Consider the following 18,203-nt stretch of genomic DNA (forward strand, 5'->3'; position numbering starts at 1 on the left):
GTAAGAACATCCTGACATTTCATGCCAGCCTCTGCACATACTTCTTGCCAGGTCATTTTAAAGTTCAGGTGTTTTTTTCTTCTCCACAGTCCCGTTGGATTGGCGCAAAATGGTGTGGTCATTATCTCAGCGACCCTCTGTTGCTCTCATCCCATTCAAAAAGAAAGTTGAAAATGGATACATAACTGAAAAATAAGTATCAAGTCCAATTTTGGGCAAACCAGTCAAAAACTTGCTCTCATCTCACTGTTCCTTATAATGAGCTTTCTGAGATCCAACCAGTTCCAAAGCAATGATTGTCTCAGCAAAATTCCCCTCCCATGTTTTATTGCCAAGCATGATATGATATGTTGGGGAATTTGGTCTGTTGGTGCCAGCTGTCCCTGCTGTGTCCCCTCCCAGATCCTTGTGCAGCCCCAGACCCCTCGTTGGTAGAGTGAGGAGCAGAAATAGCCTTTTCTCTGTATAAACGCTTCTCAGCAGTGACTAAATCATCCCAGTTATTTTGATGCTGTATTCATCACAGATCCAAAATATTTCCCAATACATGCTGCTAGTATGAAGAAAACTATCTATAGCACAACTAAACCAGTGCAAAAATACTTATTTCCCAGGCTCTTGTCTTCTAGGAAAGAAACAAGTACTTGGCTCCAAAAGACAGAAAAGCAGTGGACAAGAAAAAAATAACTGAATACAAAGTAAAAATGCCTTATATAAATGCAATATATTCCTGTCTCCCCCTTTAATTATTGCTATCATACGCATTTGCACAAAAACTCAAGCTCTTTCCCTCTCTTTGCTGATAATACAGGCCATGAAAAGATTATCTTTGTCTGTCTCCAACTAAATTTCCAGCACAGGAATATAAGGACATAGCAATATCTAAGAGCAGAGTAGTTGACATGGCAACAGCAAATGGTCAGAAGATCTTGTGCAGTCTCTCAAGATGGAAAAGTTTGATTTTCCTCACTGACTATGTAATGTAGATTCATTTTGAGTGAGAAATACCACAAATGAGGAGAGGTTGTCCTCACTGAACAACAGTCTGCAACATTTCAGCAGCGAGATTTGTCCATTTCCATGTATGGATAAACTCTGTTTTGACCATATTTGAATGTTCATAGGAGTGGGAGCTTCTGAATATGTAGGACCCAAACCTTCACAAAAATTATGGGGGTTGGTATAAATAGCAATGGGCCTTCTGAAAATCAAACTCAGGTTGTCCATGAAGTTGCATTTTTTAACCTTACTGGCAAATTTTTACCTGAAATCTAATAGTGGTTTTGTATTTCTTACATTATAGTGTCTATGCAAACAATTCTAGTTATGCATATGTATATAATTATGTAGATATATGAATTACATATGATATTTGGCATTTATATTCACTATTTTACTATTCGGTGTGCAAGACTAAGTTGACTTTGGAAAGGGAACAGCTACTGACTGCTAATTCTTCTTCCAAATCAGTATAAACTATGCTTGGCAAGAACCAAAAATTCTTATCCATACCCTTTCTCTCCTATCTTGTCCTCTCCTTTCCTCCCCTCTCCTCCCCTCCTATCTCCTCCCCTTTTCTTCTTGTTAATAAATTAATACTTCATTCTTCCCTGAGAAGCAAATTTTATTAAAAGAGTTATTTTGAAATTCAAGATAAAATGAATCTGTGCAGTTCATTTAGGTCAGATATCTAAATAGAAAAAATATTAAAAAATGCTTTTATAAATGGCCTAAATAATTCTCAGTAATATCTAATGCTAGTATTGAAATTGATACAAAATAGGGCAAAAATTACTAAAAGTAAGACTTGAAAAGAAACACCTGTCTATGGTGGTCCTTTTTGGTCCTCCAATGACATGCTGTGATGTAGGAAACTTTTAGTTCATCACGAAGATATCAGTGATTCATCTCTTCTTCAGAAACTTCCTGAAAAAAATTACTGTCTTATGAATTTGGCAAACTCCAACTCTTATCTGAAAGAGGATATATAACATCAGATCTTGATGCTGCTACTTTTTACTTCTTACTAAGGATTAAAGGGTCAGCTTCACTCAGCTTCAGCTATAGCAGCCACTGGCACCAGAAGTCTAGGAGCTACTACTGGCTTTAAAAAGACATCATGGTAGGTTGTTATTTTTAAAATTAAACAGATGAGATAATATATTTTTTATTTTCATAACTGTTCGTTATCTAGGATTTGCAGAAAGTTCTTACAAAAATGAAGATCTTAATATAAATTACATGGTCTTTGGAGGACAAATTGATTCTTACCAGGTTTTAATTGTAAATCTAGGGAAAATTGCACTTTTGTGCAACATTTTCATTCCTATGCATCATGCTTCAATTCAAAGTCGTCCCTGTCAGGAAATACACTTGGATCCATCATAATTCTGTGAGTGCATGGCGTCTATAAAGGCCATCCTATAAAGGTCATTGTGAAGTTCTATGCACTTCTATAGCAACAGGAAACAAATTGAAGCAGCCTTTATATAGTCCCGATTGCAACTGCTTGACAATGGGAGTGCAAAGTAACTCTATGGAAGAAGAAAATCTTAAAGGATCTTGATGGCCACCACCATGATAAGATACCACCTTCCAATAAAATTATTTTAAGCCACATTTTTTTGGCTGATCCCTTAGAAACCATGATTTTAACATCATCTGTGAGACCTTTTTCTTTCCTGTCTCTTCAAGACAGTTCACTTCTTTCATCTCAGAAGATTTAGTCAGAGTGAAGCTGTTTATGATTCTAATGACTAGCTTCCGTAGATCATAATTAACAAAGTTAAAGAAGGAGCATATGACAGCTGCAGCCACCTGGGCACATGTTGGATCATGCTCAGCTGCTGTTGACCAGCAGGTCCTTCAGGTCCTTTTCTACTAGGCAGCTTTCCAGATACTCTTTCCCCAGCCTATAGCATTTCCTGGGGTGGTTGTGATCCAAGTGCAGGACTCAGCCTTACAGAATTTCATACAACTGGCCTAAACCCTTCAGCCTGTCTAGATCCCTCTGCAGAGGTTTTATACCTTCCAGCAGATCAACGCTCCTGCCCCTCTTGTCATCTGGATAAGGGTGAACTGGATGCCCTTTTCCAGATTATTTATAAAGGTATTAAACAGGACTGGCCCCAAAACTTAGATCTTCACCCTGTAATCAGCTGCCAAAAAGGTTTAGCTCCCTTCATCACCACTCTCTGGGCCCAGCCATCCTGACAGTTTTTTACCTGACAAGTTGTACCTATCCAAGCCATGAGCAGATGGTTTCTCCAAGAGAATGCTGTAGTAAATGGTGTCAAAGGCTTTAATAAAATTCAGGGAGAATACATTCACAGCCTTTCCCTCATCCACTAGGTGGGCTACCTTGCCATAGAAGGAGATCACATTGGTCAAGCAGGACCTGCCTTTCCTAAACCCATGGTGGCTGGGCCTGATCCTCTGGTTGTCCTGTACATGCCATGTGATGGCACTCAAGCTGAACTGCTCCGTGACATTTCCCTGCACCAAGGTCAGGCTTACAGGCCTGCAGTTCCCCAGATCATCCTGGCCTTTCTTGCAGATAGTCGTCATGTTTGGCCCTGATTTCTCCCTGCATAACCTCACTACACACATTTAGCACTCCTAAGTTGCCAGTCTCTTCTTCTAATGGCCATAAACTCTCCATCTTTTTTCCTGATCTCCAGCCACAGCCCTTTGTACAGCCTGGCTGATCTTCCTCCACTCTGACACATGTTTCAGCACATGCAGACACCTGGCTCCCACGTTTTCAAGATTTCTTTCCTGAGGAATGTCCAGGCTTCCTGGACTCCTCTGCCATTCAGGACTGCCTTCCAAGGGACTCTGCCAACCAGTCTCCTAAACAGGCCAAAGTCTGCCCTCCAGAATCACAGAATCACAGAATGTCTAGGTTGAAAAAGACCTTCAAGATCATTGAGTCCAACCCATGCCCTAACACCTCTACTAGATAATGGCATCAAGTGCCACATCCAATCTTTTTTTAAGCATGTCCAGGGATGGTGTAATGGTTTTAATTTTGAACTGGGCAGAAACACCAATTAAATGTAGTGGTTTCATGTTTGCCAAATTCTAGTTGCCAAATTTAGTGTAGTGGCCTTAGTGCTCATTCTTTTTCTGTGGGAGAGGGACTAGGAGAAAAAAAAAAGCAGGCTCAAGCTTGAAAATGAACAAATAGTTTTATTAACACACACTAGGAAAATGAAAAAAAAGTTAGGAAAAAAACTAAAACAAAACAGAATTAAACTCTAAAAACACTCTTCCCTCCCCATACAAACTGTTAACTTTTCTACAAAACAACATAAAGAGACAAAACTTGTGATTTTCAGTCAGTTTCATAACTTGAAAATAGTCTTTCTTCAATTCTTTGGGAGAAGAGCCTCTTTTAGAGTCATGGATCCCACTGACAACTTTGAACAGTTTTCTTGTGGGTTTTTTAACTGTCACAAAAACAGCCGCCCAGAGAAACCTGCCTTTGTGACCCCTCCCATTAGCAAGTTCCCAAGCTAATAGACTTTTGCATATTGGGGTGTCAGTTTTTAAAGATGAATAAATCTAAAGGCAAAGGATTCTTCATCTCAAGGCACAGGGATATCTTCTCACTTCTTCACTGGCGCAGACAATTTCTTATCTCTATCTCTGTTCAAGCATCTTATAGAATTAATATCACTTAGTCCATCACAAACACCTTTGCTCAAATCCACACAGAAATCTAAACAATCATCTCCCCAAATGCATATCTTTCCCATAATTTAAAGGGATAATCTAAATATAAAGTTCATTTCCATGGCTCAATAAGAATGGAACAGCAAACTCCTCAATCCCCTGCCCCAACAGTCTTTTCATGCTCGCTCCACTGACTTCATGCTGTTTCTTCTTCATGTTCATTCTGTCCCTTTTCTTCTCTCTCTTAGGGAAGGTAAGGCTTTGGAAGCTTCATGTTGCCAGGAAAAGGTTAAATCTGCCCAGAGTCTTTTTCTCTGGAAGCAGCCCGTGATGTTAGATTTTCAAGGCCATGCTGGTGCGGGGGTTGGTGGTGGGGGTGGGTGGGAAAGAACTCACACCTAAAGATCAGAGATCAGAGCACCTGGGCAGTCTGGAATCAAAAGAAAACAGGCAGGATTATAAATGTCTTTTCTGCCCACCCCTCAGTTCAAATTGGGGTGGGCTCTGGCCCAGCCAGGCCCGTAGCTGGTATCAGGGCCCGGCCGGCAGAGCCTGCCCTGTTCCCCTTGCTGGCAGCAGATGGGCCCGGAGGCACAGCCCGGCCAGGGCCGCTCCTCTGGGCCCGGCTCAGCCCGGCCCCGGCCGCCTGGCCAGGGCAGAGGGGCCCGGCCGACCCCTGGCTGCCGTACAATGTTATCTTTTCTCTGGCCAAAGAGAAAAAAGCCAGCCTGCAGGAAAACAAGGGGTTTTATATGGTACTTCCCAAAGTCATAACTGACATTTTTCAGTGGTCAGAACAGATGCCAATGTTCCAACTAACCCTCTGATAGGTCCCTGTCCTTTCTAAAGCAATTCCCAGGTCCTGACCCAGAAAACCATTCCACATTCCTCTATGACTAAAAAACTAAACTGTATTAACTCATGACAGATGGTGACTCCACCACCTTCCCAGGCAGACTGTTCCAATACCTTATCACTCTTTCCGTGAAAAACTTTTTCCTAATGTCCAACCTATATTTCCCTTGACGCAGCCTGAGGCTGTGTCCTCTCATTCTGTCAGTTGCTGCCTGGAGAAAGAGACCAACCCCCAGCTGTCTACAACCACCCTTCAAGAAATTGTAGAGAGTGATAAGGTCTCTTTTGTAGAGGTGATAAGAAAAAACCTCTGAGTCTCCTTTTCTCCAGGCTAAACAACCCCAGCCTCCCTCAGCCATTCCTCACAGGGTTTGTGTTCCAAGTCCTTCACCAGCCTTGTTGCCCTCCTCTGGACGTGCTCAAGCATCTCAACATCCTTCCTAAACTGAGGGGCCCAGGACAGGACACAGCACTCAAGATGTGGCCCCAGCAGTGCCGAGTACAGGGGAAGAATGACCTCCCTGCTCCTGCTGGCCACACCATTCCTGATACAGGCCAGGATTCCCTTGACCTTCTTGGCCACCTGGACACACTGCTGGGTCATGTTCATCTGCTGTCACCAGTATCCCCAGGTCCCTTTCCTCCTGGGAACTGTCCAGCCACACCTTCCCCAGCCTATAACGCTGTAGGGGGTTATTGTGACCAAAGTGCAGGACTCAGCACTTGGACTTATTAAGCTTCATCTTAATGCCCATTAAGATGCTTATTAAGCTTCTTCCCATCCATCCAACTGATCCAGATCTCTCTGCAGAGCCATCCTATCTCCCAGCAGATTGACACACGCTCCCAGCTTAGTGTCATCCACAAATTTACTAATGAAAGATTCAATACCCTCATCCATGTCATCAATAAAAATATTGAACAGAACTGGCCCCAGGGCAGACCCCTGAGGGACACCACTGGTGACTGGCCCCAGCTGGATGCAGCACCGTTCACCACCACTCTCTGGGCCCGGCCATCCAGCCAGTTCCTAATCCAGCAAAGAGTGCTCCTGTCCAAGCCACGGGCTGCCAGCTTATCCAGGAGTGTGCTGTGGGAGACAGTGTCAAAAGCCTTGCTGAAGTCCAAATAGACAACATCCACAGCCCTTCCTGCATCCACCAGGCGAGTCACCTGGTCATAAAAGGAGATCAGGTTGGTAAAACATGACTTACCTCTCCTAAACCCGTGCTGGCTGGGCCTGAGACCCTGGCCATCCTGCAAATTCTGTGTGATCACACTCAGTATAAACTGTTCCATTATTTTGCCAGGTACTGAGGTCAGGATGACTGGTCTATAATTACTAGGATCCTCCCTCCCACCCTTTTTGTGAAAGGATGTCACATTGGCCAGTTTCCGTCATCTGGAACCTCACCAGTGAGCCAAGACTGATGGTAAATGATGGAGAGTGGCTTAGCAGGCTCATCTGCCAGCTCCCTCATCACCCTGGGATGGATCCCATCTGAGCCCATAGATTTATGGATATCCAAGCATCACAGCAGTTCTCTGACTGCCTCCTCTTGGATAATGGGGGGACCATTCTGTTCACTACCACCATCAACCAACCCAAGAGAACAATTGTCGTGAAGGCAAGTTATCTTCCCACTGAAAACTGAGGAAAAGAATGCATTGAGCACTTCTGCCTTCTCCTCATCTGCAGTTACAATGTTCCCTCTCTCATCCAATAGAGAACAATAGATAACAATAGAGAACAGTAGAGAACAATAGGAACAAAGAAGTCCAGGGTAACAGTTCTACTGACCCATCTCCTTTCTCCTCTGAGAATCAAAAGCTCTATCATTTAGCAATCACTGTGCCCAAGATTTTCTCTGACCTCCACATCATCCACAAGTCCTCCATTCACAAAAACAGGTGCAGAGGAACACCTCCCCTAGCTGGCTCATTCAGCAGCTGTATCAGGAAGTTTTTTCCCACACACTGGAGAAGCCTCCTAGGCAGTGTCACCTCTGTTGTGTTGTATTTACAGCAAACATCCTGTAAGTTTAATCTCCCACAAGACTTCTCCCAGATGCTTATAAAACATCTACCTCTTTATTTTGGTTGGGTGATCTATAGCAGACTCCCACTTTGTTGGTCTTCCCCCTGGTTCTCACCCATAAATACTCAACTCTGTCATCACCATCATTAAGCTCTAGACAATTAAATCACACCCTAACACACAGGCATACCCCACCACCTCTCCATCCCTGCCATGCAGGAAGAAAACAGTTTGTATATAAATGTCTTCTCTGTAGTCCCCTTGTGTAATAATACAAACAAGCAATTGACTTTCACCTCTAACATACTGCTTTGCATTTGATGGAAGTGAGTTCCTCTGAACATTGTAACTGAATCCCTCTGGTGTATTTGTGTCCGTTTGCCTATGCGACAGCTTTTGGCAGACTAAAAAGTTTTAGTTCAGTGATTTTCCTGCTGGGTTGCATGACATATTTCCAGATGATTTACCACACAGCTTCCTGTACTGTGATGAGGCATCATCTGTTACTCTTCAAGCAATTGTATTTCATGCTGTTTGCAACTTCCTGCTGTGTTTTTTGACCAAGAAATTGTGAAGATTCTGAAAAAAACTCCATATGTGTTGTCTGACTGTTACTGTTTTATATCAGATAAAGTTAACAATGATTTGTAGGTTGTCTAGGTAGACTCATAATGGTAGAGGAGCTACAAGGGAAAAAAACAGCAGCAACATATAAAATATTCTGGTCGTATTGAAATAGGGAGAAGTAGACGAAGAAAATATGTTTTTGATCATAATGAATGCAGAGTTGTTCACAGTGACTGAATATACAAAAAAAAAAGATTCAAAATCTACAATTCAGAATGAAGTAATGCCTCCAAGGGGCAATTACAAACACAGCATTAAAATGACTCATTGACTCCTGTGTATTGACCTAATATTGACTTTACTAAAGATTAAGCTTCCATAAATTGTCTGGGGAAAGAAATAGAAGAATAAAGGTTTCTATCTGGAATATTTCTGTGTATGCACCAATTCAGAAAAACACTGAATGTTGTTTACCTTTACGCAAAGTTTTTCTGTATCAGTGTCTCAGCCCCTGATGAACAAAAAGTAATTGTTTCTGAGCAGATGAGTTCATTTTGGTCTGTTGGTGTATATTCAGAAGGGAAATTGTTTGAAAGAGAATCCTTATTTTGAGACATTATCTACACTAACATCCTCATTTGAATGACATGCTGGGGATTTTCAACAGTTTCTTAAATTATTTGAATGAGAATCACATAGCAAACATTTGAATCCTTAAATAATTTACAACATCATGAATACTTGAACTGATGAAAATTTGGGTTGGTTTTTTTATTATTTTATTTTTTGAGGATTAAAAACACAAATTCCCTTATAAGAGTTTTGTTGCATAAAGAGTATACTCTCAGAGAATGAGAGACACAGCAATCTTATTTTCAACAAAACAGTTCTTTAAATAAATGCCTTGGAAAACCACTTAGAAATCATTCTTTAAATGTGGTAGGCAAACTGTTAACTCAGTATGAAATTATTTTATATTTTTTGCGGGTATGACACTGCTGCAAGCTAGATATTCAAAACCTGTAGTAACTGCAGTGGTGTCTTGATTCTGGTCCACATCAGCAGGAGGGAGCGTGGGAAGACATCATGTTATTCGATACTGCATTATGTCACTGCCAGAGGCAGAGAAAAGGGACTCTGTCTCTCTTTTCTGGGCAGTAGGGGTGTCCCTTTGTGGTGGAATAAAAGCATGGTGGGGTGAGAAACCTGTTGACTGTGGTTCATTGTGTTGGGCTCTGTGGTGAGGATTTTTGCATGTAAAACATGCTCTTTTTTTGTATATCCTTGTTATTAATATTGTTGTCCTTACTGTTAACATTCTTATCTCATTGATGCTTCCAGTAGCTTGTTCTTATCTCAATCTCTGATCTTTGTCTTTTGTGTCAACAATGCTCTTTGGTCACCCTCCTGGTGGCAGAAAGGGGGCAGAGGAGGCAGAAAAGGGAGCAAGTGAACAGCAGTGTGGTTTGGAAAGTCTGAGGGGAGGAACTAAATTGGGGAGTAGCATCCCTAAATCATGACATGCAGTAATTGCTACTTTGAGTGAATTTTACCATTTAATTTATGTTAACCTTTATTTATATTATACTTTTCCATGCTACCAGAGATTACTTCATTTTGCTCAGGATGGCATTTTTCATATTTTGAAAACCAAACCGTATAAGGAATACTGAATGGACTAAAAAACAGTAGTCACTCCTTCATAGTGGGAGGGAACTGCAGTGATCAGTAAGTTTGCACTCTATCATTCAGTTTGTTTTAGGTGGGAATTGTGTACTAATGAGGGATTTGGATGAAGGCAAATGGAGAATAAAGAGTGCTTTATTCCAAAGGTCAGTATAAGAGCAACCCTAAAACACAGAAGAGTTTTAAGAAAGAAAGGAAAGTGAAAAGCTCAATCAGCACAATGGATTTGAAATAGATCAGAGAAGGAAAAATAAAAGTGTTTGAATGGAAATTAGCTTCATTCATAGCAGAGAAAGCAAGTTTATTTTTAGTCAAGACATATAAAAAGGTATCAGAAGAACATAATGTGGAGCAGAGAGCAAAGAGGTGATTGCATCAGAGCTGTTTAAAATAGAAATGGTAGTAGGCCATGAAAACATTAGCAAATGAGCATCACACAGGAAAAAGTTAAAATTGTACAGGAGGTTGCACATTAGTATGATTATCTGCAGACTTTTCCACTTCATGAAGCTACTGTTATAATGTACAGTTCAATAATACCTTTACCATAAACTTGTTAGCTGGGGTTACAAAGACAATTTTTTTCTCTAAATTTGTGTAATTTACTGTTTAATTCTCTATTATTCTACTAGGATCTTAGTAATGGTTTGTACTTTACACCTTTTTTTCCACTCATATATGATGAAGGTTGCCACAAATAATAATGGCAGTTGATATTTTTAGCATACATCCTCTTCACAAGACGTTTCTCTCAAGGCTGGATGATTGCCATTTCTGATTACTTCTGGAAAAGTGTTTCACTACCCAAAATTGTATATGAACATTATTAGATAATCCAGCATGATGTTAGCACCTTTGCTGGGATCTGCTTTTCAAAGACTTTCGTATTTATTTATAAGGTGACAAAAAAAGAAATGTATTTATTCAGCTTTTTTTTAATTGCCTAATTAATCAATGAAGTGATGATTTTGACTTTACAATAAGATTAGCATCAAACCCCAAAATTTTACCAGCTGCTTCACTAATTTAAATTCAACTATTATCTGTTTGGAAGAGTGTGGTTTACTACCCCAGTAGAGACAAAACATATGCAACAGCATAATGCATCTCTGTTCAATGCCATTGCTGTCCAGCAATTTTGTCTCTTGACTGAGGATATGATGCACAGGAACTGTTGAACTGTACATTACCAGCAAATATTAACAATGAGACATTAAATTTGAAAAATTAGGGATTTTTAGGAAAGTTAAGATAATAAGTTGCTGAAATGGCTAAAGTAGATAGGCAAGCTTTGTTCACAGTTAACAGAAGCCAGATCTTAGATAAGATATCCCGGATTTAGTAACTCATTGCTTGTCAGCTTTATGTTTATGTAGCTGTGCTTGTAACGAAAACCAAAATGTGGTAAATAGGACATAAGATGGCTGCAGATTTCCTTCTTAAAGGACCCATTGAACACAGGAAACTGTAAGTTCTACCAAGGAATCATTTGTCACGAATGCATTGAAAAGGTAGAAAGGTCAGGACGAGGAAGACTCATCTTACTACTTCCTCATTCTGGGTGACCCCTCCCCAGAATAGACCCCCGACTCATTTTAGGAAACAAAGTACGCATGCTTAATAGCCTTTTTTGCCAATTAGCATACCAAGCAAGAAATGGGAGGTGACAGGGGTATGAATATGCATTTGTATTTTGGGTATTCAACACTTTTGTAAATAAAAGGCTTTGTAATTACCTGTGAATTTCGCAGTTCGAATTAGGGAGATATCCCGCGTGCTGCCCGGCCGTAATAAACATACACTTTCTAACTTTAAACTGTTAGAGAGTTTTTGTCCATCACAGTTGGGTATCAATACTAGATCAATACACATATTTCTTTAATAAGTCAACAAGAGCACAGTTGATTTATTCTAGACCTATAAAGCTGAATTCCTAGTAAAAATAACTCATCTATATTTTATCAGTATCAAAAGCAATCAAAGACTAACCATATCTAAAGGTACAGAATGACATTTTATTCTATGTCTTCAGAGCATTAATTCACCCAATCCTTTTCAGTTTAAAAAATCCTGAAATATTTTTTTGCAGGTTCTTGGCTACTTAGCTATATGCATTCAGTTAGAGGAAACTGAAAATATCAGTGTATATGTCAGTACCCATCATTAAGAATTAAGGAATTTTTAATAATTTATTTTAATCATTTATGATATTTTGTGCTGTGATCAAATTATTGGAATGACTAAATATTGTTTATATCTGACTGTAACTATGTAAAAAAGGGAACCCTATAGCAGACAACAGCCAAAATGATAGCCAGTTCTCTCTATGTTGTACTTGTAACCAGGCTGAATTTGCAAAGAAATAGTGTCCACTTATAATGAGAAAAACCCAAACTGATGAAATGGTGAGCTGTATTAGGCAAAATTGTGCTTAACCATTAGTTCATGTAAACTGGTAAGAATCAAAGTTCTGTTGAGTGTGGCCGTGCGAGAATTGTTTTATTAGGCTTTTATAAGAAGTTTTATGTTATGGTTCAATTCACTGTACCCCCAGTTCCGTAACCCTTTTGTGTTTTCTGTATAAGAAGGTGTTTTGTGTCAGTCCTCCCACCCCTCACCTGACTTGGAACATCCCCTCTGCCCCCCCTGCTCTGGGGCAGCCTGCCTATCACTTCGGGACCCCTCCCAAGGTTGCAAAATCTCAGGGAGAGGGCTTCAGGTGATAGGTCCCCTGGGGGGAATTCTTTTCCTCTGGAGGTGGTTGGTCAGAGGCTTGGGGGTGGGCACACCTTGTTGCCCCCTGAATCCCCTGATTTGTTGTCTTGTTGTAACCTCCCTTGAACCCCTCCCCCAGATATAAGGTGGAGGAGGGAGATTCAAACTCTCTCTGCTCTGCTCTCTCTGCTCTGGCCTCTCTGGCCTGCGGTTTGGACCAGCTGTGGACATCCCGCAGCTCGGCCTGAATAAACATCTTTTAACCTGCTACACTGAGAGCCATCCTTTTCTACTGCCGCCGCTGTCACAACACTGTTTAGTCCAGCTGCTGCTGAGAAGCCGAGCCAGCAGGTAAAGGTAACCTGCGTGCCTGTCTGAACTGGGAACATCTTGTAGCTGTGCAGATCTGAGCCAGCCGGAGGCCAGCATCCGCCCGGAGCGGGACAGAACCAGCTACAAGAGTTGAGGAATCATGGAATACCTGATATTTGGAATGCAGTATCAATTTGATCTTCAGACGTATACACACAGATGTACTTAAATATAAAAAAAGAAGTTCCTTCAGGAAGTCTTTTGACATACCATTGGTCTAACATAATTAATTTCCTGACTTTTGAGCTTTTGACATCAAGTATTACACACTTTTAGAAACAAAGTCAGTCGCAGAGATGATGCAAGAGTGTTTTACCTTTAAAGGAGTCAAGTCCTTCTCACGCTACAGTAAACATCCTTTCTTGTTTCCAAAACACTGTTTTGATTCCTAATTGACCTTTCTGCAGGTATTGTGTCTGTATTCTTGTGAGCTTTGTGTGGCTTCAATGTATCAACATGCAATATTAAATTAGGATTGCAACTTATTCATTACTTTGCTTTTCTGATGTATGTCAGTGAGCTGTTCACAGAATAACAATTCCATTGTGAGGCACCCTACTACAATCCTAGAGACGATTTTAAAGCAAAAAGTAACCATTTTAATTATGTAACCCGTGTGATTCTCAACAAAACTATGTCTACAGTTATAAAAGGACCCTGCTTTTCAATTGTGGGTTTTTTTCTTTATAACCTACATACTGCCTTTGGGGTTGAAATGAAGTATGCTGTAAATGATGTATGAAATAAAATGTGGAATCCTACTAGAAAATGAGTTTTGGAGGAAAACAAAAAACAACCAAAACTGATTACCAGCTTTCTTTAAAAAAGAAAACAAAGAAACTTATTTTTAGGATTTATAATGCTGTGAATAAAATAATGGTGCTGGGAATATAAATGAGAATTGATTAAGGAAATGACAAAGAGACTTAAAGCAACTTCTGAAGAAAAAATATTGGAACAGATGACTTATTTTAATAGAGACATCTATAATAGGTATCAAAATATAAATTACTAAGCATTATCATTCTTTATTATTTAGTTACATTGTAGAAATAATCCTAGTGTGATGTAGATATTAAAAATGTACCTTCTATTGTAATACACCAGGAGTATTGCTTTCTCTTTTCTAGAAATGCCTTTGATAGGCTGTTTTAAAGGAATTGTAAAATTATTATAAATTATTATAAAATTGTCATAGTTCTTATATTTAATTATTACTAATATAAACATTGTTTTCCATGCTATATTACTACTATAAGTAAAATTATAACAAAATTCAAAATCATTTTTAGAAAAACACAGAGGTTTTTTCATTTACCTTTACAGGTAAATATTTGATTTGATGGTAGAAAACTATTAGCTCTTAATGAATACATGAAGGACTAGAATTTCTCTTTCCTAAATATGATCATTAGTCTATAAAATGTGTTCAGATCAACTGAGCGTGGTGAGTATTGGCTTTCATGAAATCTAAGGTGACTGATGGTTGAAATGTTGATTGATAGGTGAAAATTTTCCAGCTAAATGTTTATTCTTTATACCATCTACCATATGATGTATGTACATGTCAAACACACAGCTCTTTATCTGGCAGGAATAACACAGCATGTCAGATTCTTTTTCAAAGAAGTGGAGACACAGACTGAATTTTGTTTTCATTCCCATATTTTAAATAAATGGTAAAACGTGTCACACAATATACTTGAAATTCTTTTTGTCAAGTTAAGCAACATTTACAAACTTAAGAGCTGGTGACATGAAGGTGGCATTAATTCCTTTTTCCAAGTATCACAAAATGTATACTGACACATCTCAAGCTCAAAACTGTCTTTAAAAGATACGGTCAAGAAAGTTTATTTGCCTTCTCTGCACACTAATAGAACAAATTAACATATAAGATCTATCACTTAGTTATACCATTAACTGAGAACTTGTTTTGTTCTATATTTAAAGTAGTATTTTAAATTTATTCCGGTTCTGAAATAGCAAAGTATTTAATTATATAAGCTTCTTAATACTTTTATAACTTTCTGTATGTATAACAGGTAAAAGTATATATATGTATATCATTAATACACATATATAAAATATCATTTGAAGTATAATATGCATAAAGTTATTCTTGAAATGCCCAGTAACATTATTTGATGTCTACTTGTATCATATGACATAATCTATCCCTTCAAAAATTTAAAAATTACTATAAATATTTTAACTTTAATTCAAATGTTGATGTGATAAATAGTTGACTGTTATCTTTTGGAATGCCACAAAACATCTGAAAAAATTCACCATGTCTGTACTCCGATTTCTTGATTTCATTAAGACACGGCAAGTCAGAAAATTTCAGTCTAATTTAGTTGTTTAAACGCATGATGCTGACTCGTGGTTAAGCAAAGCGGCTTGAGACAAGTTCACATGCATGAAGATTTATTAACAGGGGAATTATTATTGAAGAAATAAAATGACAATTTGGTGAGAAGTTAAGGGGAGAGAGAGGAGGGAGATAGGAGGGTGATGCTGTTACTGTTGACTGGAGCATGATCAAATCAACTACAAGTTCTGCATGCTACAGTCTCTGACTAGGAGATCTATTACAGCAGGGCGGTTGGAGTCTGCAGGTGCTGCAAGGAGTTACAACACAAGAGCAATTGCATGGAAAAGCAGGGGGAAAATTCTTTTTGGTGAAGAGGAATCTTGTGTGAAGGGTTATGGAGCTGTACCTAGAAAGCAGCTCATGGATGGGCCGATACAACACAAAAAGGCAAAGCCTAAGTCAATGTACAGCGCATCTCAAACCAGTGGGGACTGGTTGTTAATGAGGCTAAATAATTCAGACTATCTTTGTCTCTATGTGATTCCCGGACAGTTTATGAGCATATAGAGGATACTGTCATTTTAGTCAGTGAGCTTGGCTTGGAAGCTGTGGAGTAGGATAGAGAAGGGCAGCAGGTCTCACCCTTTTCCTACAGGTGTGACTCCGCAGCTGCTCCAGCGTTCTGGCCTGTCTCTTCTGAGAAAGCAATTCTCATGTCTATCACATATAAGAAGCCTTCACGCATGTGTGTAGGAGAGGTGACTGATTCTGACATTATGTTCATTGTCAATAGGTACTGTATAGAGTATCTGATTTCACAAAAAAAATCATATCAGAAAAAACTATATATATATAGTTAAATGTTAACATAAAAATGTTAGGAGTAAGTGGCTCAGCTACATAATCATATCCTAGTTATAAAACTGACAGTGTTTGGCAATGGATTTTTAACAATATTTATTTGTTTTCTGTTTTAAAGCAAAATTTTAGGGCAACTTTCGGTAAGGAGCTGTGGAAAACAAATTCATTCTAATGGCCTTCTGGGAAAAATGTAGAATGACTGTTCAAGCATGACATTATTCTGTCATTTTGGGTGATGATGCATTCATAAAAGAAAAATCATCAAAATGATTGTGATACTATTTTCTTTAAAACACTCAAATACTAGTTTCCAAGAAAAATAAATATATATTTACATCTACAGAGATACCTGAATATACCAAGTCCTCTTCTCTCATTTTTGACAAGTTGTAAAAGAGATGGTCATGAGCATTTTCTGTCCAAGTTACTGGCATAAATGGTTTGCTATTTCAGTAAATGAGAAAGTGTGAAATAGATTTTGAATGTTCAATTCATAGGAATCAAGACATAAGTTAAAATCAAATCCTCTGCATGCCCAGAAAGAATATTTTGCTAGTGGGCATAGTCTTAACTCATCATTTGAAGTGGAAATGGGAGTGGACAGGTGATACTAGAAACTTCTCCCCATCAACACCAAGTGTCCTAGGGTGACTTTATGATGCTTGTAACCCCAATCTGTTCTGTTTGCGCTGTATATTGAGTTCTGTGCCTTTAAGACTGGTTCTAAGAGCAAGGAGAAGCGCAGAGTTTGTTTTGAGAAAACTGCCTGACTCCTCCACATTCTTCTCCAGACAGGGTGTTTGGCTGAGGCATGGAGAGACTGCAGGACAGAGATCTTTTTGCTTTTACTTACTTCCAGCTAGCTAGGGCAGAGAAGTTCCCTGGACTGGTTTTTTTTTTTTTTTTTTTTTTTTTTTTTCTTGGAACTGTTTAAACCTGCTCTGGACAGAAAACCCAGGGGAGCACTGGGGGCTGCACCTGCGGCCCACCAGGGCCTGGACCTCGGCATTTTCCAGCAGCACTGGAGGGACTGGGACTGATAAAAGACTGAGAGAGAGCTGAGTTACACCCATGGCAAGAACCTTCTCAATTTGCCATCTCACTCCAGAATGAGAGGTTTTATTGTTTCATATTATTCATGCTTTCTACTTGTGGGCACTTTGTTAAGGAAAATAGTTCTTTCCACTTTTCTCTGACGAAGTTCTTTACCGGACCATTTAGGGGGAGGGGACATTTGGGTTTGCTCCCCAGAGGGGCCTCATTCAGGGATTTGCTCCCAAATTTGCCCTAAACCAAGACACCAAGGCTTTATGAAGCTGTTCTTCTGGCTGCCAGGGGGTGACCACTGGCCCAAAGCACTGCTCATAATCCCTCCCTTCTTAAAGCAAACATAACCCAAATGAGAAGAAAAAGCTGTGCCCAGCCTAGTGCTGTGCCCTGAGAGGGCCTCGTCCATGGAACTTGTGAGACCTGTCGGGGAGGGAGGAAAGGGATTAATCTCAGGCTGATGAGATCTGAAGAAGACTTTGGTTTGTCTGGAATTTTGTGGAGACTGTTTCTAACCTAGGACTGCAGAAGCCCTTTGCTCTCATCATACCATATTCAAAGATTTATGGGGCAGGTCAGGTTGACAGAGATGCTTGACAGAGATCTGCAGCAGACCAGTACTTGAGCTGTGGGCTTCTGCACTGGAGCTGCCCTAACATTCTCAATTTCATATGTCATTGCTCAGTGCACCAGAAAACAGGTGCTCAGATGTCCCCTGGGCAATCAATCCACATGTAAGGAAACCTGAGGCCTCTGCTGTGCTTATATCTGTGATGGATGAAAATGTTGGATATATGATAAAGACTCTTCCTAGGAATGATTAACTCTTCTTTTCTACCCTGTGAATGGGCAGTGTGTGAGAGCCTGCTGCAAATCATGGTGATGCCCATATCCATGCCTTCTGTACTGCTAAGGTTCCAGCAGCCACCCTTTTGCCTTCATCCGAATTTCCCCACTCCAGGAACTCCTTGGCTGCTTTGCCTTAGACAGTGAAATAAGCTATACACATTGGGGAATTGTGATATCAGAGAAGAACAGCAGAGAATTTCCTAAAAACAAGAATTCAAA

This window comes from Hirundo rustica, chromosome 1 (genome assembly GCF_015227805.2).
Source record: "Hirundo rustica isolate bHirRus1 chromosome 1, bHirRus1.pri.v3, whole genome shotgun sequence".
Taxonomy (NCBI): domain Eukaryota; kingdom Metazoa; phylum Chordata; class Aves; order Passeriformes; family Hirundinidae; genus Hirundo; species Hirundo rustica.